Raw genomic sequence first — 26,175 nt, 5'->3', positions numbered from 1 at the left:
TAATCAGAAGACACTCACTATCTTTGATCAACTGGCTAGCCAACTAGAGGCTTGCTAGGGACGGTGTTTTGTCTATGTATCCACACATGTAAATGAGTCTTCATTCAATACAATTATAGCATGGATAATAAACGATTATCTTGATACAGGAATTATAATAATAACTATATTTATTATTGCCTCTAGGGCATAATTCCAACAGTCTCCCACTTGCACTAGAGTCAATAATCTAGCCCTCACATCATCATGTGAATTACATTGTAATAAATCTAACACCCATACAGTTCTGGTGTTAATCATGCTTTGGCCGTGGAAGAGGTTTAGTCAGCGGGTCTGCTACATTCAGATCCGTGTGCACTTTGCATATATTTACGTCCTCTCCCTCGACGTAGTCGCGGATGAGGTTGAAGCATCGTTTGATGTGTCTGGTCTTCTTGTGAAACCGTGGTTCCTTTGCTAAGGCAATGGCACCCGTGTTGTCACAGAACAAGGTTATTGGATTCAGTGCGCTTGGCACCACTCCAAGATCCGTCATGAACTGCTTCATCCAGACACCCTCCTTAGCCGCCTCCGAGGCAGCCATGTACTCCGCTTCACATGTAGAATCTGCTACGACGCTTTGCTTGGAACTGCACCAGCTTACCGCACCCCCATTAAAAATAAATACGTATCCGGTTTGCGACTTAGAGTCGTCCGGATCTGTGTCAAAGCTTGCATCGACTTTGACCGTTGTTTTAGTGACTCAATCTTGGATCACCTTTTGTACCCCCTTGATAGGCTCATGGCAAGGCACACATCAGGTGTGGTACACAGCTTGGCATACTTTAGAGCCTGCGGCTAAGGCATAGGGGACGACCTTCGTCCTTTCTCTTTCTTCTGCAAAAACTTGTCAAGGCATGCATTTTATTGAAAGTTCTATCAAGTGTTTTGATCTATCTCTATATATCTTGATGCTCAATGTTCAAGTAGCTCTATCCAGGTTTTCCTTTGAAAAACTCCTTTCAAACAACCCTTTATGCTTCACAGAAATTCTATATTACTTCCGATCTACAATATGTCAACCACATATACTTATCAGAAATTCTATAGTGCTCCCACTCACTTCTTTGGAAATACAAGTTTCTCATAAACGTTTTACAAACTCAAAAGCTTTGATCATCTCATCAAAGCGTATATTCCAACTCCGAGATGCTTGCACCAGTCCATAGAAGGATCGCTGGAGCTTGCATACTTGTTAGCATCCTTAGGATTGACAAAACCTTCTGGTTGTATCACATACAACCTTTCCTCAAGGAAACCGTCTAGGAAACAATGTTTTGACATCCTATGTGTGATATGTTGGAAATATGTCCTAGAGGCAATAATAAAATGGTTATTATCATATTTCCTTGTTCATGATAAATAGATCACAATGTGTCCCTAGCAAGCCTCTAGTTGGCTAGCTCGTTGATCAATAGATAATCATGGTTTCCTAATCATGGACATTGGATGTCATTGATAACGGGATCACATCATTGGGAGAATGATGTGATGGACAAGACCCAATCCTAAGAATAGCACTAGATCGTGTTGTTCGTATGCTAAAGCTTTTCTAATGTCAAGTATCTTTTCCTTCGACCGTGAGATTGTGCAACTCCCGGATACCGTAGGAGTGCTTTGGGTGTATCAAACGTCACAACGTAACTGGGTGACTATAAAGGTGCACTACGGGTATCTCCGAAAGTATTTGTTAGGTTGGTACGAATCGAGATCGGGATTTGTCACTCCGTGTGACGGAGAGGTATCTCTGGGCCCACTCGATAGAACATGATCATAATGAGCTCAATGTGACTAAGGAGTTACTCACGGGATGATGTGCTACGAAACGAGTAAAGAGACTTGCCGGTAATGAGATTGAACAAGGTATAGGGATACCGACGATCGAATCTCGGGCAAGTTCTATAATGATAGACAAAGGGAATTGTATACGGGATTGATTGAATCCTTGACATCGTGGTTCATCCGATGAGATCATCGTGGAACATGTGGGAACCACCATGGGTATCGAGACCCCACTGATGGTTATTGGCCGGAGAGGTGTCTCGGTCATGTCTACATGCCTCCCGAACCCGTAGGGTCTACACACTTAAGGTTCGATGACGCTAGGGTTATAGGGAATTGTTGTACAAGGTTACCGAAGGTTGTTCGGAGTCCCGGATGAGATCCCGTACGTCACAAGGAGCTCCGGAATAGTCCGGAAGTAAAGATTGTATATAGGATGGATGGGTTTGGACGCCGGAAATGTTTCAGGCACCACCGGCAACGTGCCGGGACTACTGGAAGGGTTCTGGGGGGCGGGGGCCCACCGGGACGGGCCACGAACCCCGAGAGGCTTCATGGGCCAAGTGTGAGAGGGAACTAGCCCCTAGGTGGGCTGGTGCGCCCCCCACACCCAGCCCAAGGCGCACAAGAGGGGAAGGAGGGGAAACCCTAGGCGTTGGTGGGCCTAAGGCCCACCTAGGGGTGCGCCACCCCCTCCTTTTCCCTGGCCGCCACCCTAGCCTCCCATCTGGGGGCTGTCGCACCCCTTAGGGGTGGGAACCCTAAGGTCTGCGCCTCCCTCCCCTTCCCCTATATATAGTGGAGGTTTTGGCCTTTGGAGACGCGTAATTCTTTGTCTCTCGGCGCAGCTGTGCTTCTCCTCTCCCTCCTCTCCCATGGTGCTTGGCGAAGCCCTAACGGGAGACCTTCGTCGTCATCGACAAATTGAGTAAAGTGGCTCATTTCCTTCCAGTCAAGGAGTCCATTTCAGCAGCTCAGCTGGCAGAGTTGTACACCTCTAGGATTGTCTCTTTGCACGGCGTACCTATGATGATCTCGTCAGATCGCGGAAGTATCTTCACTTCCAAGTTCTGGGACTCCTTTTAGTCTGCTATGGGCACGAAGATCCGCTTCAGCACACCGTTCCATCCTCAGACTAGTGGTCAAGTGGAGAGAGTGAATCAAGTTCTTGAGGATATGCTGAGGGCCTGTGTTATCTCTTTTGGCATGAAGTGGGAGGATTGTCTGCCTTTCGCGGAGTTCTCGTATAACAATAGTTATCAAGCTAGTTCTGGCAAGGCTCCGTTTGAAATTCTCTATGGCAGGAAGTGTCGTACTCTGCTCAACTGGTCCCAGACAGGCGAGCGTCAGATCCTTGGCAATGATATGATAGAAGAAGCTGAGGAGATGTGTCGGATCATTCGCGACAACCTCAGAGCAGCTCAGTCCCGTCAGAAGAGCTATTACGATAGCAAGCACCGTGACATGTCGTATGAGCTTGATGACTTTGTCTATCTCAAGGTGTCACCTATGAAAGGTATGCAGCGCTTTGGCATCAAAGGCAAGCTTGTGCCTCGTTTCGTTGGTCCGTTCAGAGTGGTTGGCAAGAGGGGCGACCTTGCGTACCAGCTCGAGCTTCCGTCAACCTTTGCAAATGTCCATGATGTGTTCCATGTTTCTCAGCTTCGGAGGTGTTTCAAGACCCCTGAGCGCACTGTGCATCTTCAAGATATCGACCTTCAGCCTGACCTTTCTTATCGTGAGCATCCAGTTGCGGTTCTCGATGCGACTGAGCGCAAGACCCGTAACAAGACTGTCAAATTTCTCAAAGTGCAGTGGTCTCACCATTCCGATAAAGAGGCTACGTGGGAACGCGAGGACCACCTCCATTCTGAATTTCCCGATTTCTTTCAGTCTTAGATCTCGAGGGCGAGATCTTCTTTGTAGTGTGGGAGAGTTTGTAGTGCCCCAGATGTAAACCTTCCCTATTTGGAACCTATTGTAAGTGGGCCCACCTTGTCAGAGTTATGATGATGTCATTTGTGCCATGAGTTCTTGTGATGACCTTTGTATTTTTTTCCCTTCCTTCCCATGCATGCATGCATAGCATATCTTTGTTTGCCTTGTCTTGTGTTGTGTTATATGATCTTAGCATTTCTTGAGATGTGGTGATCTTGTGGTTAGCTACTTTGTGATGTTGTGTAAGTGTTGGGGTTGATCTATGTTTTCTTGTGTGTGTGACTAGTTCTAAATGAAGTGGGCTTGTCCTATTTGCAAACCTCTCTCTCTCTTTTAATTCCCCAATTCAAAATTCACTTGTCCCAACCTTGTTTAAAAAATGCCCAGGATTTAGTGTATTTTGTGGAGGATGCCAATGTGTGTATTCGCTGATTTGTATCTTGGTTTTAAGGGTGCAAATAAATCCAAAACAGTCAATTAATTACTGTTTTGCATTTATTCCAAATTGCCCCAAATATTGTTTTTCTATTTTATTCAAATAGGTCATAATTCCTTATGACGAGGGGCATTTTTGTTTTATTTTTAACCCCAGCAGATTTGTCAGTGATTTACATCATTTTCCCTGTTTGCTTTAAATAGAAAAACCCCTCAGGTTTTTCTCCTCTCCTATCTGGCGCCAACTAGTGGGCCTCCTCCCACTAGCAGGCCCAACTCCCCTCTCTCGCGCGTGGCCTCCCTGTAGATGGCGTGCTCGTTCCCCCCTTCTGCCGTCAGTGCTCCACTCCAGCAGGATTCAGAGCAGCGGAGATTTGACGACGTCACGGACGTCGAGGAACGTTCCTCGCTCCTTCCCTCCATAAAGGCGACCCCCTTGGCGTCCGTGCAGTAGGGTTTCCCTCTCTCGCGCCGCCACCTCCTTTCCCCTCTCCACCTTGCTCTCTAAAGGTCCGCGTTAGGTAAGGTAGAGTTCCTCCGCCATGGCCGTGGATTGAGGTCCTCCTCGCCGCCGCGTACGAGCTTCTTCTCCCTCCCCGACGACTCAGTGAGCATGCGGGGTCATCCACGAATCCATCCCCGCGGCTAGATCGACGCGAACTCCCGTGCTTCCTCTTCTCCATGACGGCGACAAACCTCTCCGACGAGCAGGCCAGAACGGCGACCACCTCTTCTTCCCCTGCTTCCTCTCCGTCACGGCCGAGCTCTCCTACCGTAGGGTGAGCAGATCCATCTCCTACCCCTTCCCTGCAGTAGATCGTCGCGTAGGAGCAGTAGCACGTCGACGTACTGCGTCTCTATCACCGGCGCCGCCGTGCACCGTAGCTAGGTTGCTGTGATATGCCTCGGGCGGTATTAGCACCGGAAATGAGTTCGTGTGTGTGCGGGCTCCCTCCCCTCCACGAGCCGGAGCTGGTTTTGGCTCGCATCGCCGGCGAGAGCCCTCCCCTGTTCCGGTCTTCCGCCGGTAGCAGTTCAGCAGAGGGGACGCCCTTTAGTTGATTCTTTGCGTGATATAGTTCAGACATCGTAGCGTAACCCAGTGGTATGTGGTGTGGTGTGCCAGTGGTGAGGGCGTGGGTTCGATCCCTCCCCTCGGCAACCCTTTTCCTTTCTCGTGTATTTTTCTTCGACACAGTAGCAGGCAGATCAACCATACCTGGAGAGAACCTCCTCTCTGGTCAGATCAGTGACCGTAGCAGAGTGGTGACTGCCTTGTGCATGTGTGTGCTCGAGCAGCAGGTCTGTTGTTCGACCCCCAGTACCTCCCTTTTATTTTATTTTCCTGCCCTTGTTCTCTGTTTCACTATTTTTCTTGCAGCCTTGTTCTTGGTAGTGGGGTAGCCATTTTGTTGCACATTTTTGTTTGTGCTACCTCCTCTCATAATCTGCAAATATGTCCATTTGTTGGTGGCTTGTGAATAAGTGATGATTCACTTGTGTGTGTGAACATGCACTTAGTAGAGTGGTGGATGCATGTGCTTGTAGTCTTGTGATTATCACTTTAGTTGAGATTGGTTTTTATCTCCTTGCTTGTGTTGTATAGTAGTGTAAGGTGATGTGGTGTATGATTGGGGTGCTTGTGAGAGGTGCATGTGTGTGTGTGTGTTGCACACACATGAGGGTTGCTAGTGTAGGTATGCATGTGTGTGTGATTGCCATATGCATGTGTTAGCATTCTTTGTGTTGCTAGCATTTGTAGGTGGAGTGAGTTTCTAATAGATGACATGCTTATGAGTTGATGATATTCATGTGGTGAAAACATCCCCACCTTGCAACACTTGTGCACCTTCACATGTTCATATGTGAGAGGCCATGGTGATTTGTATGTATGGGTAGCTTGGTAGAAGGAGTTGTGAAGTTGATGTGCATGACACAAACATGGGGTTCAAACCCCCATGTCACTTTGTCATTGTGCACATGAGCTCAACCTTTGTAGTTGTTGTTTTAGTAGGAACTACATGAATTGATGCCCATTCCCTAGGCATGATTTGGAGTAGTTCCCTCTCCCTTAATTTGTGGTCACTTGTTCCAAGTAGGTGCCCACATTTTATATATGATTTAGGATAGAAACTCCCAAGTAATCCAGTGGTGAACTTAGTTTTTCCATTGGGATACTTTATGGAGGGGACATATCCAGATTTGTTGCAAGTTTGATCTTGGTTTCCATGGAATAGGTGGAGCCCAAGGGCATGTGTTTTGGTGTAATAGAAGTAGGGGTTTTTCTCTACACCATAGTGGTGTCATTTATCACTTGGTGTTATTTGCATACAAACTATGCCTAGACAAAGTGGGCATGTGGCTGAAAAAGTCCAGCTTAGTGAAATCTGGAATTTCACTAAGTCTGGGAATTCTGGAAACATTTTCTTCTCCTATAGATGAGGATGTGCTGGTCATTGTGTTGAGAACTAGCCTTAGTTCAGTGCTAGGATCTTGGACCTGATATGTTTTCGAAGCTCCCTGTCAAATTTCATCTCATTTGGAGTCCAGTAGGTTGTGTTTTGATTGCTGTGAAAAAGCTTCAGAACAAAGACAGAAATTCAGGTGCAGGAATTTTCACTAAGTCCCTGAGATCTGATGGTTTTGGGAAAGTTTGTGGCCTTGTATCTTCTAGAGTTTAATTCCTTTTGCTGTGATTCTTGCTGGTGCTTGTAGTGTTCTTGGTTGGCTACAGCCACATATATTATTTGTCATATTTGGAGGGTTGTAGCTAAGTTGCATGTAGCTCACAAAGAGCTAAGATGCAGATTGGGGCAGATTGAGTTGTATAGTCATCTTGATCATTGTGTGAGCTTAGTTGATGTTGTGGTGTTCTTTCTTGCTCCAATCCATTCATGTTGGGTTGTTACATGTCTTGGCAACCTGGGAATACCAGATTTGTGCCAATTGTGGGTGTGGTGTTGATTCTTCCACGTAGAGCTTCATATCTTGTTTAGTTGATTCCCGTTGATCTGTAGCTCCATTAGTAATGTTCTTTATATGGTTTTGCATCGTTTTCACGAGCCACGTATGTTCATGCCATCCTCATGCATGTCAAAATAGCTTAGTGTACAGTTCTGTCCAGAAACTTGTAGTAGTTTCTTTTGCTTGTGCTAGTGATAGAAATAGCGATGCATGCTCATTTTTCATCTCATGCATCATGTGATTGTTGCATCTTGTGGTGCTGCTGTTCATTGGTTGTTATTCTTATGTTGGGTAGCACCGGGATCGGAGAACGAATACGTGGAGTCAGGAGAGTACGTGCAGGACGAACCAGAACCATTCCAAGCTGAGGATATCACAGGCAAGATGATATGACCTTGATTCCATCTCTGGACTTGTTATGCTAGTTTCGTTTCCATGTCATATTGCTCGCTGCCTACCACTGAAATTAAATTGCCTCTTAATATGCCATGAGCCCAAACACTGTACCCCTTCCTAGCAAACTTGTATGGCTAAGTAGGCTTTCTCAGCTACTAATGTTAGCATTGCTAGTTGCAGGGGCTTTGACTCATGTAATAACATGAGCTTGATATCATTATCTTAAATTATGTTATTTAATTAATGCACCTATATACTTGGTAAATGACGGGAGGCCTAGCCTTTTGCCGGGTGTTTTGTTCCGTTATTGCCGCCTTAGTTACCGGTTACCGGTGTTTGATTCCATAATGATCGCTCCTAACACGTTTGGGGTTGTTATGGGGACCCCCTTGATAAATCGCGTAGTGCTAAGGCTTGTCCGGCAGGACCCAACATTGGTTTTAATCTGCTAATCACATAATAATCTACATAGGGAATAGCTACCCCGAGGAATTTAATCAACAACCCGGGCCAGTGCTCCTCATGAGTGTTGGTCCCACCTGAGCGATGTCCGGGGCCCCACTGGTCACCCAGAGGTTTAGCCATCCCGACGTCTAGCTCATCCATCGTGTCCTGAGACTGAGATACGCGGCTCTTATCAGGGTCGTCGACACGACGGGAGGTCCTGCTAGCCTTGTCTTACCTTAGCGGTATATCTTGCGTATAGGAATCCGAGTGAAGCTTTGGTTTCCCCGAGAGTTGAGGTTTTCCTCTAAGGAATCCAACGAGATCACGAGATTCGTGATAGAGGATGCCTTTGCGGCCTGTGTACGTTTGTGATGGACTAGTTGGAGCACCCCTGCAGGGTTTAATCTTTCGGAAAGCCGTGCCCGCGGTTATGTGGCAACTTGGAATATTTTGTTAACATCCGGTATTAGAGAACTTAAACATAAGCTAATAAAATTGCCAACTGTGTGCGTAACCGTGATTGTCCCCTCGAAGTTCTCTCTTCGATCGGGAACACGGTGGGGTTATGAATGCCGAAGGTAGGTGTTCAGGATCACTTAGTGATCAAGTAATCCCGACCGCTAGTGTAGACCACCTTCACATTACTTTGCGTAAGTTAGCCACTTAATCAAGCTTAGGATGCTGCAGCCTTATACACTTCACCCTTACCCTACCTAATAACATGACTAGTTCTGGCACCAAGGTCTTAGATTGCTGAGTCCCCGTGACTCACGGATTCCTCTGAAACTCCCAACAGGTACAGGTACCCCAGAGACAGATGATCCCGACGGCACCCAGCTGGCGTGGCAGTACGAGAGGAGACAGACCGCCTCTATGTGAACTATCGAGAGGACTGAGGCGTGGTCGTGATTGTGGGCCTGCAGGCCGGGTAGCATAGCATTTCCATGTTTTGTAGTCCGTAGCGAAACTACCTTGATTGTATCTGCGATGTACTCTGAGTTATTTATGAGAAGACAGTTGAATCCCGAATTGTCTACTTTTATTATTATTTGTGCTATGTTACTCGCTTGCGAAACGCTTAGATGCGCTTCTTTCCTATTCGGGGGCCTCGACCCCCAGATCGGAAAGGACCGCATCTTGGTCGTTACAAGTGTGTTTGTCGAGATCCGATGAATTGTGGATTTATGATCAGATTATCTATGAATCTTATTTGAGTTTCTTCTGATCTCTCTTATGCATGATTTCATATCCTCGTAATTCTCTTCGAGTTGTGGGTTTTGTTTGGCCAGCTTGATCTGTGATTCTTGCAATGGGAGAAGTGCGTGGTTTTGGGTTCATACCGTGCGGTGACCTCACCCAGTGACAGAAGGGGGTAGCGAGGCACGCATCGTGTTGTTGCCATCAAGGGTAAAAAGATGGGGTTTTCATCATTGGTTTGAGTTTATCCCTCTATATCATGTCATCTTGCTTAAGGCGTTACTCTGTTCGTCATGAACTCAATACACTAGATGAATGCTGGATAGGGGTTGATGTGTGGAGTAATAGTTGTAGATGCAGAAAGTATCGGTCTACTTGTCTAGGACGTGATGCCTATATGTATGATCATTGCCTTAGATGTCGTCATGACTTTGCGCGGTTCTATCAATTGCTCGACAGTAATTTGTTCACCCACCGTAATATTTGCTATTTTGAGAGAAGTCTCTAGTGAACACTATGGCCCCCGGGTCTACTTCACACCATATTTTCAGCCTTACACTTTTTCTTTGTTGCACTTTCCGCCTTCAGATCTCACTTTGCAATCAATCTTGAAGGGATTGACAACCCCTTTATAGCATTGGGTGCAAGCTCTTTTGTGTTTGTGCAGGTACTCTCGACTTGACGAGATTCTCCTACTGGATTGATACCTTGGTTCTCAAACTGAGGAAAATACTTACTGCTCCTGTGCTGCATCGTCCTTTCCTCTTCAAGGGAAAAACCAACGCAAGCTCAAGAGACGACATAAGGTTTCTGTCGCCGTAGCAGAAGAATTTCTGGCGCCGTTGCCGGGGAGGATCAAGTCAAGAACTCATCCAAGTAAGTGTCGCAAACTCATCTCTTGCATTTACCTTTTTTGCCTCTCGTTTTCCTCTCCCCCACTTCTGAAAAACAAAAATTTACAAAAAATATATTTGCCTTTTTCATTTGTCTTTTTCATTTGCCTTGACTTTGCTTGTGTGCTTTGTGCCTTCAATATGCTTGCATCTTCGCTTGCTGAAAATCTAGTTATATGGATCCTCACCCACTTGCTAATCTCTTTAAGAGATCCACTTATGTGGAACCAATTGCTAGTGAGTTGAGTGCACTTGACTTTCTCTATGGAGTTTTGCTTGAGATGCGTGAATCTGAAAATCGTGATGAAGAAATTTATGAAGTGATTCACGAGGGCTCCTTGAATGAAAAGCATGATTGCAATGGTTTCACTATAAATCCCATTAGTGTCAATCATGCTAAAAATATGCAAAACCCTAGCCTTGGGGATGATAGTTTTGCTATGTCGCCTACTTGTTGCAATGATCATGATTGGAGTGATGATTTTTCTTATGATCTTGAAAATTTGTTTAAGCCTCATGATGAATATGATATTTGCAACAATATTGAAAGTCTGATTGGAGAAGTCATGACTTTATTTGATGATAATCCCACTATTTTTTAAGAGCGTCAACTTTGCATGCATGTGGATCATGAAAAGAATATCCTATGTGATAGTTACATTGTTGAATTCGAATATGATCCCACATGTAATTGTTTTGAGCGAGGAAAATATTGTGGTAGAAACTTTCATGTCACCAAATTACCTCTCGTTATGTTTTGATTGATATTGTCTCTTTCTTCTTCCTTGCATATGGTAACTATTGATTGTCTTGACAATCTGTTTTCCTATAAAATGCCTATGCATAGGAAGTATGTTAGACTTAGATGTGATTTTCACGTGCTTTATGATGCTCTCGTGGTGCTTCAATTCTTGTCTTTTGTGTGAGCATCATTGAATTATCAATGACTAGCTAAGGGCGTTAAACAATAGCGCTTGTTGGGAGGCAACCCAATGAATTTATCTTTTTCTTTCTGTTATGTTGCATCCACACCATCATAATTCTGTTATGATAGTGTCTTTTGTGTTTCTTTTTGTGTTTGAGCCAAGCGAAACCTTTATGACTAGTCTTGGTGATGGTTGTTTGATCCTGCTAAAAAAAGACAGAAACTTTGCGCTCATGAGATTATTTTTCATTTTTATTCAGAAAGATATTTTGAGTTGATTCTTTTTTCTGAAGGTTGATATGTCTTTTGCCTAGCCAGTCGTAATATTTCAGAATTTTTGAGGTACCGGAAGTATACGAAGTATACAGATTGCTACATACTGGTCTGTTTTTGACAGATTTTGTTTTTGTTGAGTTGGTTGCTTGTTTTGATGAAACTATGGATAGTATAGGGGGGGTAATAGCCATGGAAAAGTAATAATACAGTAATACAACACCAATATAAATAGAAATCAAGATTGCTACAGTACCTAAAGACGTGGTAGTTTGTTTTCTAGTGCTAATGTTATCACGAGTTTCTGTTTAAGTTTTGTGTTGTGAAGTTTTCAAGTTTTGGGTGATGTTCTCATGGACAAAGGGATAAAGAGTGGAAAGAGCTCAAGCTTGGGGATGCCCAAGGCATGCCGAGCCAAATTCAAGGACACCAAAAAGCCTAAGCTTGGGGATGCCCCGGGAAGGCATCCCCTCTTTCGTCTTCAATCCATCGGGAACATTACTTGGAGCTATATTTTTATTCACCACATGATATGTGTTTTGCTTGGAGCATCTTGTATCGTAGGATTATTTTCTTTTTGTTGTGTCACAATCATCCTTGCTGCACACCCTTTGAGAGAGACATGCACTCATCGTGATTTTGCTAGAATGCTCATAGTGCTTCACTTATATCTTTTGAGCCTAGATAACTTTGCTCTAAGTGCTTCACTTAGATCTTTTAGAGCACGGCGGTGTCATATTTTGGAGAAATAAGAACTCTCGATCTTCACTTATATCTTTTTGAGAGTGCTCTCTTTGAGTAGCTGGGTAGTTGGCTTGTGCTATGAAAGTAGTCCTAAAGATGATAGGCATCAAAAGAGGATACAATAAAACTTCCATATTCATGTGCATTGATTAGTAAAGAGAAGTTTGATTCCTCTCAATTAGTTTTGAGACATGGATTTGGTAATATTAAGAGTCATGTTAATAGGGTGTTGTGAATATAGAAATACTTGTGTTGAAGTTAGTGATTCCCGTAACATGCACGTACGGTGAACCGCTATGTTAGGAAGTTGGAGCATAATTGATTTATTGATTGTCATCCTTTGTGTTGCGGTCGGGACCGCGCGATGGTTGACACCTACCAACCCTTCCCCTAGGAGTATGCGTTTAGCACTCTCTTCCGATTACTAATAAAAACTTTCACAATAAGTATGTGAGTTCTTCATGACTAATGTGAGTCCATGGTATAGATACACTTTCACCTTCCACCGTTTCTAGCCTCTCTAGTGTCGCGCAACTTTCGCCGGTACACAAAACCACCATAGACCTTCCTCAAAACAGCCACCATACCTACCTATCATGGCATTTTCATAGCCATTCCGAGATATATTGCCATGCAACTCCCATCGTTCCATCTCATGACTTGTGCTGTCACTTACATATTGCAATTGCATGATCGTAAGATAGCTAGCGAGTCATACGCCAAGCTAGATCGTTGCACATCCCGGTACACTGCCGGAGGCATTTCCTATAGAGTCATCATCGTTCTAAGCATTGAGTTGTGAGTAAATGAAAGTGTGATGATCATCATTATTAGAGCATTGTCCCATGTGAGGAAATAAAAAAAAGAGGCCAAAGTTGCCCACAAAAAAAATATGGAAAGAGGCCGAAGAGCCCAATAAAAAAAGAGAGAAAAAGAGAGAAGGGACAATGCTACTATCTTTTTCCACACTTGTGCTTCATAATAGCACCATGGTCTTCATGATTGAGAGTCTCTTGTTTTGTCACCACCATATAATAGTGGTAATCTTCATTATGTAACTTGGCTTATATATTCCAATGATGGGCTTCCTCAAAATTGCCCTAGGTCTACGTGAGCAAGCAAGTTGGATGCACACCCACTAGTTCTCCTTTTGAGCTTTCACATACTTATAGCTCTAAGTGCATCCATTGCATGGTAATCCCTACTCTTTCACATTGATATCTATTGATGGGCATCTCCATAGCCCTTTGATACACCGAGTCGATGTGACCATCTTCTCCTTTTTGCCTCACAACCTCCACCACACTCTATTCCACCTATAGTGCTATATCCATGGCTCACGCTCATGTATTGCGTGAGAGTTGAAAAAGGTTTGAGAAAGTAAGAGTGCAAAAACAATTGCTTGGCCAATACCGGGGTTGTGCATGATTTAAATTCGTTGTGTGGAGATGATGGAGCATAGCCAGACTATATGATTTTGTAGGGATAACTTTCTTTGGCCTTGTTATTTCGAAAGTTCATGATTACCTTGCTAGTTTGCTTGAAGTATTATTGTTTTCATGTCAATAGCAAACTATTGTTTTGAATCTTAGGGATCTGAACATTCATGTCACATGAAAGAAGTTACAAAGGACAATTATGCTAGGTAGCATTCCACATAAAAAATTCAGTCATTATCACTTCCCTACTCGAGGACGAGCAGGAGTTAAGCTTGGGGATGCTTGATACGTCTCCAATGTATCTATAATTTTTTATGGTTCCATGCTATTATCTTGTCAAACTTTGGATGTTTTGTATGCCTTTTATATCTTTTTTGGGACTAAATTATTAAATCAGTGCCAAGTGCCAGTTCCTGTTTTTTCCGTGTTTTTGACCCTTTTTCAGAGGAGAATATTAAACGGAGTCCAAATGGAATAAAACCTCCGAAAAGATTTTTCCGGAACAGAAGATACGCAGGAAGCTTGAGAACCAAGACAGAGGGCACCAGGGGAGGCCACAAGCCCCCTAGCCGCGGCCTGGGGGCCCCGCGCCTAGCAGGCTTGTGGGGCACCTGTGGCTCCTCTGCCCTACTTCTTCCACCTATAAATCCCCGAAAAATCTGAAACCATGGGAGGGAGCCACGAAAATACTTTTCCGCCGCCGCAAGCTTCTGTCTCCGCAAGATCCCATCTGGGGCACGTTCTCGTGCCCTGCTGGAGGGCGGATTCGGACACGGAGGACTTCTTCATCAACACCATTGCCTCTCCGATGATGCGTGAGTAGTTCACCATAGACCTTTGGGTCCATAGCTAGTAGCTAGATGGCTTCTTCTCTCTCTTGGATCTTCATACAAAGTTCTCCATGATATTCATGGAGATCTATCTGATGTAATCTTCTTTTGCGGTGTGTTTGTCGAGATTCGATGAATTGTGGATTTATGATCAGATTATCTATGAATCTTATTTGAGTTTCTTCTGATCGCTTATATGCATGATTGCATATCCTTGTAATTCTCTTCGAGTTGTGGGTTTCGTTTGGCCAACTTGATCTATAATTCTTGCAATAGGAGAAGTGCTTGGTTTTGGGTTCATACCGTGCGGTGACCTCACCCAATGACAGAAGGGGTAGCGAGGCACGCATCATGTTGTTGCCATCAAGGGTAAAAAGATGGGATTTATATCTATTGCATGAATTTATCCCTCTACATCATGTCATCTTGCTTAAGGCGTACTCTGTTTGTCATGAACTCAATACACTAGATGCATGCTGGATAGCGGTCGATGTGTGGAGTAATAGTAGTAGATGCAAAAGTATCGGTCTACTTGTCTCAGACGTGATGCCTATATGTATGATCATTGCCTTAGATATCGTCATGACTTTGCGCGGTTCTATCAATTGCTCGACAATAAATCGTTCACCCACCGTAATATTTGCTATCATGAGAGAAGCCTCTAGTGAACGCTATGCCCCCCGGGTCTACTTCACATTATATTTTCAGCCCTACACTTTTACTTTGTTGCACTTTCCGCCTTCAGATCTCACCTTGCAATCAATCGTGAAGGGATTGACAACCCCTTTGTAGCGTTGGGTGCAAGTTTGCTGTTTTTGGGCAGGTACGGTGGAGACTTGGCTTGATACTCCTACTGGATTGATACCTTGGTTCTCAAACTGAGGGAAATACTTACTGCTACTGTGCTGCATCACCCTTTCCTCTTCAAGGGAAAAACCAACGCAAGCTCAAGAGGTAGCAATGATCCAAGAGATGAAATTGGGATTTCATGCTCGTGCCCTTGTTGAGAGGTATGAGACCTCCGACAAGATTCTTTGTCTGCAAAAGTAAAGGAGAAGAGCTCAATCATTGAGCATGTGCTCTGATTGTTTGAGTACTACAATCGCTTGAATCGAGTGGGAATTGATCTTCGAGATGAGACATTGATAGTTCTCCAAAGTCATTGACACCAAGCTACTAGAGCTTCGTGATGAACTATAACATATCAAGGATGGATATGATGATCCTTGAGCTATTCGTGATGTTTGACACCGTGGAAGTAGAAATAAAAACGGAGCATCAATTGTTGATGGTTTATGAAACTGCTAGTTTCAAGAAGGGAAAGGGCCTGAAGGGATACTTCATTAAACGCAAACCAGTTGCTCCTCTAGTGAAGAGACCCAAGGTTGAACCCAAACCCGAGACTAAGTGCTTCTGTAATGAGGGGAACAGTCAGTGAAGAGGAACTACCCTAGACACTTGGTAGATGAGAAGGCTGGCAAAGTCGATAAAAGTATATTGGATATACATGATATTGATGTGTAGTTTACTAGTACTCCTAGTAGCACCAGGGTATTAGATACCGGTTCGGTTGCTAAGTGTTAGTAACTCGAAATAAAAGCTACGGAATAAACAGAGAATAGCTAAAGGCGAGGTGATGATGTATGTTGGAAGTGTTTCCAAGGTTGATATGATCACTGATACGTCTCCAACGTATCTATAATTTTTGATGGTTTCATGCTATTATCTTGTCAAACTTTGGATGTTTTGCATGCCTTTTATATATTTTTCGGGACTAACTTATTAACTCAGTGCCAAGTGCCAGTTCCTGTTTTTTCCATGTTTTTGACCCCTTTCAGAGGAGATTTTGAAAAGGAGTCCAAACGGAAGAAAATCCCCGAAAAGATTTTTTCGGAATGGAAGAAGATCGGGAAGCTTGAGGGCCAAGGCAGGGGAGCCTCATGTGCCCCACAAGCCCCCACCCCGTGCCCAGGGGGTAGGCCGCGGCCCACAGGCTTGTGGGCCCCCTGAGCGCCCCCTGACCTAGGGGTTGCGCCTATAAATTCCCTAAAAATCCCCAAAAAATTACGAGATCATCGAAAGTACTTTTCCGCTGCCGCAAGCTTCTGTCTCCGCAAGATCCCATCTGGGGCACGTTCTGGTGCCCTGCCGGAGGGGGGATTCGAACACAGAGGGCTTCTTCATCAACACCATGACCTCTCCGATGATGCGTGAGTAGTTCACCATAGACCTACGGGTCCATAGCTAGTAGCTAGATGGCTTCTTCTCTCTCTTGGATCTTCAATACAGAGTTCTCCATGATCTTCATGGAGATATATCCGATGTAATCTTCTTTTGCGGTGTGTTTGTCGAGATCCGATGAATTGTGGATTTATGATCAGATTATCTATGAATCTTATTTGAGTTTCTTCTGATCTCTCTTATGCATGATTTCATATCCTTGTAATTCTCTTCGAGTTGTGGGTTTTGTCTGGCCAACTATATCTATGATTCTTGCAATGGGAGAAGTGCTTGGTTTTGGGTTCATACCGTGCGGTAACCTCACCAGTGACAGAAGGGGTAGCGAGGCACGCATCATGTTGTTGCCATCAAGGCTAAAAAGATGGGGTTTTCATCATTGGTTTGAGATTATCCCTCTACATCATGTCATCTTGCTTAAGGCGTTACTCTGTTCATCATGAACTCAATACACTAGATGCATGCTGGATAGCGGTCGATGTGTGGAGTAATAGCAGTAGATGCAGAAAGTATCGGTCTACTTGTCTCGGACGTGATGCCTATATGTATAAATCATTGCCTTAGATATCGTCATGACTTTGCACGGTTCTATCAATTGCTCGACAGTAATTTGTTCACTCACCCTGATATTTGCTATTATGAGATAAGCCTCTAGGGAACACTATGGCCCCCAGGGTCTACTCCACACCATATTTTCAGCCTTATACTTTTTTACTTCGTTGCACTTTCCGCCTTCATATCTCACTTTGCAAACAATCTTGAAGGGATTGACAACCCCTTTGAAGCGTTGGGTGCAAGCTTGTTTGTGTTTGCGCACGTACTCTGGACTTGACAAGGCCCTCCTTCTGAATCGATAGCTTGGTTCTCAAACTGAGGGAAATACTTACTGCTCCTGTGCTGCATCACCCTTTCCTCTTCAAGGGAAAAAACGAAGAAAACCAGAGAAGTAACTAGAAGAATTCCTAAGCGCGAGGGAAGGACTTTTGTTGCCGCAACAGAAGAATTTCTGGCGCCGTTGCCGGGGAGGAAGATCAAGTCAAGGACTCATCCAAGTAGGCGTAGCAAACTCATCTCTTGCATTTACTTTGTTTGCCAGTTGCCTCTCGTTTTCCTCTCCCTCACTTCACCAATTTTCCTTTCCTTTTCTTGTGTGATATGTGCCTTCAATATGCTTGCATCTTCGCTTGCTAAAAATCTAGTGATATTGATCCTCATCCACTTGCTAATCTCTTTAAGAGATCCAATTATGTTGATCCAATTGCTAGCGAGTTGAGTGCACTTGACTATCTTTATGGAGTTTTGCTTAAGTTGTGTGAATCTGAAAATCATGATGAAGAAATTTATGAAGTGATTCACGAGGGCTCCTTGAATGAAAAGCATGATTGCAATGGTTTCACTATAAATCCTATTAGTGTCAATCATGCTAAAAATCTGCAAAACCCTAAGCTTGGGGATGCTAGTTTTGCTATGCCCCCTACTTGTTGCAATGATCATGATTGGGGTGATGATTTTTCTTATGATCTTGAAAATTTGTTTAAGCCTCATGATGAGTATGACATTTGCAATAATATTGAAAGTGGGTTTGGAGAAGTCATGACTTTAGTTGATGATAATCCCACTATTTTTTAAGAGCGTCAACTTTGCATGCATGTGGATCATGAAAAGAATATCCTATGGGATAGCTATATTGTTGAATTTGAATATGATTCGACATGTAGTTGCTATGAGAGAGGAAAATATAGTGGTAGAAGCTTTCGTGTTACCAATTTACCTCTCATTTTGTTGAGATTGCTATTGTCTCTTTCTTCTTCCTTGCATTTGGTAACTATTGGTTGTCTTGCCAATTTGTTTGCCTATAAAATGCCTATGCATAGGAAGTATGTTAGACTTAGATGTGATTTTCACATGCTTTATGATGCTCTCGTTGTGCTTCAATTCTTGTCTTTTGTGTGAGCATCATTGAATTATCTATGCCTAGCTAAGGGCGTTAAACAATAGCGCTTGTTGGGAGGCAAGCCAATGAATTTATCTTTTTTTTGTTTCTTTTTTGTTGCGTCCACTCCATAATAATTCTGTTATGATAGTGTCTTTTGTGTTTCTTTTTGTGTTTGAGTCAAGCAAAACCTTTATGACTAGTCTTGGTAATGCTTGTTTGATCCTGCTGGAAAAAGACAGAAACTTTTCGCTCACGAGATGATTTTTCATTTTTATTCAGAAAGAGATTTTGAGTTGATTCTTCTTGCTGCTGGTTTATATGCCTTTTGCCCAGGCTGTAGTAATTTTTCAGAATTGTTTAGGTACCAGAAGTATACATATTGCTACACACTAGTCTGTTTTTGACGTTGAGTTTGTTGCTTGTTTTGATGAAACTATGGTTAGTATCGGGGGGTACTAGCCATGGAAAAGTGAGAATACAGTAGCCCAACATCAATATAGATAGAATTCAAGTTTGCTACAGTACCAAAAGAGGTGGTAGTTTGTTTTCTTGTGCTAATGTTATCACGAGTTTCTGTTTAGGTTTTGTGTTGTGAAGTTTTCAAGTATTGGGTGATGTTCTCATGGACAAAGAGACAAGGAGTGGTAAAAGCTCAAGCTTTGGGATGCCCAAGGCATCCCAAGCCAAATTCAAGGACACCAAAAATCATAAGGTTGGGGATGCCCCGGGAAGGCATCCCCTCTTTCGTCTTCAATCCATCGGTAACATTACTTGGAGCTATATTTTTATTCACCACATGATATGTGTTTTTGCTTGGAGCGTCTTGTATCGTAGGAGTCTTTTCTTTTTGTTGTGTCACAATCATCCTTGCTGCACACCTTTTTGAGAGAGAGAAACATGCACTCATCGTGATTTTGCTAGAATGCTCATAGTGCTTCACTTATATCTTTTGAGCTAGATACTTTTGCTCTTGTGCTTCACTTATATCTTTTAGAGCACGGCGATGCGTGATTTGGTAGTTGGCTTATGCTATGAAAGTAGTCCCAAAGGTGATAGATACCCAAAGAGGATGCAAAAACCTCCATCTTCATGTGCACTGAATAGAAAGAGAAGTTTTGATTCCTCCCAAATAGTTTTGAGACATGGATTTGGTAATATTAAGAGTTATGTTAGTAGGGTGTTGTGAATCTAGAAATACTTGTGTTGAAGTTAGTGATTCCCGTAGCATAAACGTATGGTGAACCGCTATGTTAGGAAGTCGGAGCATAATTGATCTATTGATTGTCATCCTTTGTGTTGAGGTCGGGATCGCGCGATGGTTTACACCAACCAACCCTTCCCCTCGGAGTATGCATTTAGCACTTTGTTTCGATTACTAATAAAAACTTTCGCAACAAGTATGTGAGTTCTTCATGACTAATGTGAGCCCATGGTATAGATGCACTTTCACCTTCCACCATTGCTAGCCTCTCTAGTGCCGCGAAATTCTCGCCGGTACACAAACCCACCAAATTCCTTCCTCAAAACAGCCACCATATCTACCTACTATGGCATTTTCATAGCCATTCCGAGATATATTGCCATGCAACTCCCACCGTTCCGTCTCATGACTTGTGTCATCACTCTCATATTGCCATTGCATGATCGTAAGATAGCTAGCGAGATGTTTCAACGTCATACGCCATGCTAGATCGTTGCACATCCCGGTACACTGTCGGAGGCATTTCCTATGGAGTCATCATCATTGTGATTTTTGAGCTGTGAGTAAATAAAAGTGTGATGATCATCATTATTAGAGCATTGTCCCATGTGGGGAAATAAATAAAAAAGGCCAAAGAGCCCCCAAAAAAGAGAAAAGAAAAGAAGAAAAAGAGAGGCCTAAGAGCCCAATTGAAAAAAGAGAAAAAGAGAGAAGGGACAATGCTACTATCTTTTTCCACACTTGTGCTTCATGATAGCACCATGTTGTTCATAACTGAAGCTTCTTGCTTTGTCACTAGCATATGGTAGTGGGAATCTTCATTATATAACTTGGATTGTATATTCCAATGATGGGCTTCCTCAAATTGCCCTAGGTCTTCGTGAGCAAGCAAGTTGGATGCACACCCACTAGTTCCCCTTTTGAGCTTTCACATACTTATAGCTCTAGTGCATCTCTTTTATGGCAATCCCTACTCAATCACATTGATATCTATTAATGGGCATCTCCATAGCCTATTGATACGCCGAGTCAATGTGACCGTCTCCTCCCTTTTTGTCCCACAACCACCACCACACTCTATTCCACCTATAGTGCTATATCCATGGCTCGCACTCATCTATTGTGTGATAGTTATAAAAAGTTTGATAAAGTAAGAGTGCGAAAACAATTACTTGGCCAATACCGGGGTTGTGCATGATTTACATTAGTTGTGTGAGGATGATGGAGCATAGCCAGACTATATGATTTTGTTGGGGTAACTTTCTTTGGCCTTGTTATTTTGAAATTTCATGATTACTTTGCTAGTTTGCTTGAAGTATTACTGTTTTCATGTCAATAACAAACTCTTGTTTTGAATCTTACGGATCTGAACGTTCATGTCACGTGAAAGAAGTTGCAAAGGACAACTATGCTAGGTAGCATTCCACATCAAAAATTCATTCTTTAGCACTTCCCTACTCGAGGACGAGCAGGAGTTAAGCTTGGGGATGCTTGATACGTCTCCAACGTATCTATAACTTTTGATGGTTTCATGCCTTTTATATATTTTTTGGGACTAACTTATTAACTCAGTGCCAAGTGCCAGTTCCTGTTTTTTCCATGTTTTTGACCCCTTTCAGAGGAGATTTTGAAACGGAGTCCAAACGGAAGAAAATCCCCGAAAAGATTTTTTCGGAACGGAAGAAGATCGAGAAGATTGAGGGCCAAGGCAGGGGAGCCTCAGGGGCCCCACAAGCCCCCACCCCGCGGCCAGGTGGGTAGGCCGCGGCCCACAGGCTTGTGGGCCCCCTGAGCGCCCCTGACCTAGGGGTTGCGTCTATAAATTCCCTAAAAATCCCAAAAAAATCAGGAGATCATCGAAAGTACTTTTCCGCCGCCGCAAGCTTCTGTCTCCGCAAGATCCCATCTGGGGCACATTCTGGTGCCCTGCCGGAGGGGGGATTCAGACACGGAGGGCTTCTTGATCAACACCATGACCTCTCCGATGATGTGTGAGTAGTTCACCATAGACCTACGGGTCCATAGCTAGTAGCTAGATGGCTTCTTCTCTCTCTTGGATCTTCAATACAAAGTTCTCCATGATCTTGATGGAGATCTATCCGATATAGTCTTCTTTTGCGGTGTGTTTGTCGAGATCCGATGAATTCTGGATTTATGATCAGATTATCTATGAATCTTATTTGAGTTTCTTCTAATCTCTCTTATGCATGATTTCATATCCTTGTAATTCTCTTCGAGTTGTGGGTTTTGTGTGGCCAACTAGATCTATGATTCTTGCAATGGGAGAAGTGCTTGGTTTTGGGTTCATACCGTGCGGTGACCTCACCCAGTGACAGAAGGGGTAGCGAGGCACGCATCGTGTTGTTGCCATCAAGGGTAAAAAGATGGGGTTTTCATCATTGGTTTGAGATTATCCCTCTACATCATGTCATCTTGCTTAAGGCGTTACTCTGTTCGTCATGAACTCAATACACTAGATGCATGCTGGATAGCGGTCGATGTGTGGAGTAATAGTAGTAGATGCAGAAAGTATCAGTCTACTTGTCTCCGACGTGATGCCTATATGTATAAATCATTGCCTTAGATATCGTCATGACTTTGCGCGGTTCTATCAATTGCTCGACAGTTATTTGTTCACCCACCGTGATATTTGCTATTATGAGAGAAGCCTCTAGTGAACACTATGGCCCCCAGGGTCTACTCCACACCATATTTTCAGCCTTATACTTTTTACTTCGTTGCACTTTCCGCCTTCAGATCTCACTTTGCAAACAATCTTGAAGGGATTGACAACCCATTTGAAGCGTTGGGTGCAAGCTTGTTTGTGTTTGCGCAGGTACTCTAGACTTGACGAGGCCCTCCTTCTGGATCGATACCTTGCTTCTCAAACTAAGGGAAATACTTACTGCTCCTGTGCTGCATCACCCTTTCCTCTTCAAGGGAAAAACCGACGCAAACCAGAGAAGTAACAAGAAGAATTCCTAAGCACCAGGGAAGGACTTTTGTTGCCGCAGCAATCACACATTGCACGCTCCCTCTACCATCGAGATTAGTGTTAAACCTAAATATTTGTTATTTGGTGTTTGCGTTGAGCATATCCATGATTGGATTATGTTAACGGCAAATATGATTATTCATTTAAAGAGAATAATGGTTATTTTGTTTACTTGAATGATACCTTAAATAGTCTTGCACCTAGAATGAATGATTTATTGAATCTCGATCGTAGTGATACACATGTTCATAATATTGTTGCCAAAAGATACAAAGTAGTAATGATAGTACCACTTAATTGTGGCACTACTACTTGAGTCATAGTGTTATAAAATGCATGAAGAAGCTCCATGCTGATGGATCTTTGTACTCACTCATTTTTGAAATGTTTGAGACATGCAAACCATGCCTGTTGGTATAAACGCATGAAGAAACTCCCTGCGGATGGATCGTTTGACTCACTTGATTTTTGAATCACTTGAGACATGCAAATCATACCGTATGGGCAAGATGGATGAAGACCTCTTTTTCCAATGAGATGGAACAAGAATGTAACTTGTTGGAAGTAATACATTTTGATGTGTGCAGTCCGATGAGTACTGAGGCGCGCAGTGGATATCATTATGTTCATACTTCACAAATGATTTGAGTAGATACTAGTGTATTTACTTGATGAAACACAGTTCTGAATTATTGAAAAAGGTTCAAGTAATTTCAGAGTGAAGTTGAATATAATCGTGACAAGAGGATAATATGTCTACGATGTGATCGTGGAGGTAATCATATATATCTGAGTTACGAGTTTGGTAAACATTTAAGACAAGGTGAAAATTGTTTCACGTGAAAAATGTTTCACAACTCATGCCACCTGGAACACCATAGTCTGATGGTGTGTCTGTATGTCATAATCGTGCACTATTAGATATAGTGCATACTATGATATTTCTTATCAAATTACCACTATCGTTTATGGGTTAGGCATTAGAGACAACCGCATTCACTTTAAATAGGGCTCCACTTAATTCCGTTGAGATGACACCGTATGAACTATGGTTTAGAGAAACCTTAGTTGTCCTTTCTTAAGAGTTTGGGGCTGCGATGCTTATGTGAAAGAGTTTCAGCGGGATAAGATCGAACCCAAAGCGGATAAATGCATCTTCATAGGACACCCAAAACAGTTGGGTATACCTCCTATCTCAGATCGGGAAGCAAAAGTGTTTGCTTCTAGAAACGGGTCCTTTCTCGAGGAAAGGTTTCTCTCAAAAGAGTTGAGTGGGAGTATGGTGGATACTCGATGAGGTTATTGAACCATCACTTCAACCAGTGTATGGCAGGGCGCAGGAAGTTGTTCCTGTGGCGCCTACACCAATTGAAGTGGAAGCTTATGATGGTCATCATGAAGTTTCAGATCAAGTCACTGCCAAAACCCTCATAGGCGGACAAGGATGCGTACTACTATAGAGTGGTATGGTAATCCTGTCTTAGAGGTCATGTTGTTGGACAATAATGAACCAACGAGATATGGAGAAGCGATGGTAGGCCCGGATTCCGACAAATGGCTGGAGGCCATGAAATCCGAGAGAGGATCCATGTATGAAAAACAAAGGATAGACTTTGGAGGAACCACTTGATGGTCATAAGACTATTAACTATGAATGGATCTTTAAAAGGAAGACACATGATGATGGTGAAAAGTCAACATTAAGAAAGCTCGACTTGTCGCAAAGGTGTTTTCGACAAAGTTCACAGAGTTGACTATGATGAGACTTTCTCACTCGTAGCGATGTTGAAAGTCTGTTGAAATTATGTTAGCACTTGTTGCATCATTTATGAAATATTGCAGATAGGATGTCAAAATATTGTTTCCTCAACGGTTTCCTTGAGGAAAGGTTGCATGTGATACAACCAGAATATTTTGTCGATCCTAAAGGGTGCTAACAAGTATGCAAAGCTCCATCAATCCTTCTATGGACTGGAGCAAGCATCTCGGAGTTGGAAAATACACTTTGATGAGATGATCAAAGTTTTTGGTTCTATACAAAGTTTGTGAGAAACTTGTATTTCCAAAAGGTGAGTGGGAGCACTATAGAATTTCTGATGAATATATGTGGTTGACATACTGTTGATCAAAAATAATGTAGAATTTCTGCAAATCATAAAGGTTGTTTGAAAGGAGTTTTTTTCAAAGGAAAACCTAGATGTAGCTACTTGAGAATTGAGCATCAAGATCTATAAATATAGATCAAAGTGCTTAATGGAACTTTCAATGAAATGCATGCCTTGACAAATTTTTGAAGGAGTTCAAAATAGATCAGCAAAGAAGGAGTTCTTGGCTATGTTCTAAGGTGTAAATTTGAGTACGACTCAAAGCCCGACCACGGCAGAAGAAAGAGAAAGGACGAATGCCGTCCCCTATGCATCAGCCGTAGGCTCTACAAGTATGCTATGATGTGTACCGCACCTAAAGCGTGCCTTGCCATGAGTCAGTCGTGGGGTACAAGAGTGATCCAGGAATGGAACATTGGACAGCGGTCGAAGTTATCCTTAGTAACTAATGGACTAAAGATTTTTTCGCAATTATGGAGGTGATTAAAGAGTTCGTCGTAAAGGAGTTACGTCGATGCAAGCTTTGTCACTAATCCGGAGGACTATGAGTAGTAAACCGGATTCGTATAATGGAGCAATCATTTGGAATGGTTCCATATGGGGCGTAGTAGAATCTATAGGATGACGTAGAGATTTGTAAAGCACACACGGATCTGAAAGGTTCAGACCCGTTGACTATAAACCTCTCTCACAAGCAAGACATGATTGAACCCCAGAACTGTATGGGTGTTGAATTCATTGCAATCACATAGTGATGTGAACTAGATTATTAACTCTAGTGCAAGTGGGAGACTGTTGGAAATATGCCCTAGAGGCAATAATAAAATGGTTATTATCATATTTCCTTGTTCATGATAATCATCTATTCTTCATGCTATAATTGTATTAACAGGAAACAGTAATACATGTGTGGATAAATAGATCACAATGTGTCCCTAGAAAGCCTCTAGTTGGCTAGCTCGTTGATCAATAGATGATCATGGTTTCCTGATCATGGACATTGGATGTCATTGATAATGGGATCACATCATTAGGAGAATGATGTGATGGACAAGGCCCAATCCTAAGCATGGCACTAGATCGTGTTGTTCGTATGCTAAAGCTTTTCTAATGTCAAGTATCTTTTCCTTCGACCGTGAGATTGTGCAACTCCCGGATACCAAGGAGTGCTTTGGGTGTATCAAACATCACAACGTAACTGGGTGACTATAAAGGTGCACTACGGGTATCTCTGAAAGTATCTGTTGGGTTGGTACGAATCGAGATCGGGATTTGTCACTCCATGTGACGGAGAGGTATCTCTGGGACCACTCGGTAGAACATCATCATAATGAGCTCAATGTGACTAAGGAGTTAGTCACGGGATGATGTGCTACGAAATGATTAAAGAGACTTGCC

The sequence above is a fragment of the Hordeum vulgare genome, chromosome 5H, assembly GCF_904849725.1.
Source record: "Hordeum vulgare subsp. vulgare chromosome 5H, MorexV3_pseudomolecules_assembly, whole genome shotgun sequence".
Classification (NCBI taxonomy): domain Eukaryota; kingdom Viridiplantae; phylum Streptophyta; class Magnoliopsida; order Poales; family Poaceae; genus Hordeum; species Hordeum vulgare.
The sequence above is the reverse complement of the archived record's forward strand: the minus strand, read 5'-3'. Positions refer to the sequence as shown.